We start from the raw sequence: 1,859 nt of genomic DNA on the forward strand, positions 1-1,859 counted from the left end.
AAAAAAAAAAAAAAAAAAATGTTATAGATAATAAAAGTAATTTATTGAGCTTTATTTATAACTAAGCTATATATTTATATTTATATGGATCTTTCATAAAAATGATGTATAATCTGAATCACCTTATTATTAATTAAGGGGATAAGGAAATTATTGTGAAAAAAGTTTTTGTTGTTTAAAAAGAAATGTATTATTTATTGACTTATAAACAATACGACATCGTTTTTCTAATAATTCACTTAGGGTTTGTAGTCGCTATTTTCTTTTAAAGGACGGATCGAAATAATCAATAATAAAAGTCATAGATAAATAGCAAATTAAAATCCTCATTTTATAATAATCTACATGTATATATTTTTTAATATTTAAAAGTGTTTATTTATCAATTTTAAAAAGTTATTAAGCGTAAGAAAAGCAATTTTTATGAAAAAAATTATTTTAAAGCATAGCATTAATAACAGTATATAAATTAATTTTAATGAAAGAATTTATTTTACTCGAATTAACGAAATATTTTTATCTGTTAAATTATACATCATGATGGTGTTTATATTAATTATCGAACAATTGCACACGAGAATAATGAGACACAAGTTGCCGTTTCCTTTTACAGGTTAAACTACTATTTAATATACAACTTATCCATTGTTTGTGATGTCATTCAGGATAACAGTATAATGTAGTATTAATGATATCAAATATCTATATATTCACTGTGTTAAGTTGACTTAAATATAGAAAATGAAAGTTTCTCTGTTCAAGTATACTATTCATTGTTTTAGTACATAATTTTCATTATAAAATTATTATATCTTTACATTACTCTGATACATTTTCAAATTTGAATTTACTACATTAAAGTATCCATTACATAAATTTAAAGATAAGTCTATTTGTTTATTTTTATTAATACAAAATAATTATATGCTCCTCTAACACGAATTTGCCCTCCTAATGAATCAGTTCCAATAATAGGATGCGACCTTCACCTTATTACACCATTCGTAAACTTATCTCATTCAACGGAAACGAAGAGTTGGATTGATGTTTTAATTTAATTTTTATTAAATTCTTTACTGAATTGTAATTATAATAAGCTACTTATAAGAATATATATAAATATTTGTTTACTGTATTCAATAGCAGTATAGATATGAAATTTTAAAATCCTTGTTATAACATTCAAGGCTATCAATATATATATAAAAACAACTTTATAACGATTTAAAATTTTATATACAATAAGTTATATATATTTAAAGTCGCTCATACATAAAGTTATCTTTCGAGTGTCGAACAGGCAGAAAGCTTATAATAATTTTAAATTATATTAATAAAACTTAACAAAGATTAATCTTACCTTAGAATTGAATACAGAAGTGAGGTGGAAAATATGAATCCTTTAGTAGTAAATTGAATTTATTAATATAGATGCTACCAGAGTATGTAATCTGCTGAATGCTTTGTTAACTGACCAGATTGGAGTAGAACATGCGTTCCGGTTTTGTTTACGAGTAATTCCTGATCCACCAATAGCGATAAGGGACTTTTTCTATTGGCAAAATTTGTTTTTATTGGAAGGATAATATCACCAATAACAATTGTTATTTAAATAATATATCTATTTCCTGATCTATCTCCTTGTTCATTATTATCTTGGGAACCACTTTAATAGGTTATTAGCTAAAAATAACTTATATATTTACAAATATGATTGCTTATATAAACTTCTAATAAAATTAATAAAAGTTACGAGTATACTTCCAGAAAAAATAAAAATATTAATAATAATAAACTATAAAATGTATAAATTTCTTTGAAAATTCCTACCAATATTATTAATTTCATTAATTAAAATG

This window comes from Centruroides sculpturatus, unplaced genomic scaffold (genome assembly GCF_000671375.1).
Source record: "Centruroides sculpturatus isolate CEXI.00-Female unplaced genomic scaffold, Cexi_2.0 scaffold119, whole genome shotgun sequence".
NCBI classification, from domain to species: Eukaryota; Metazoa; Arthropoda; class Arachnida; order Scorpiones; family Buthidae; genus Centruroides; species Centruroides sculpturatus.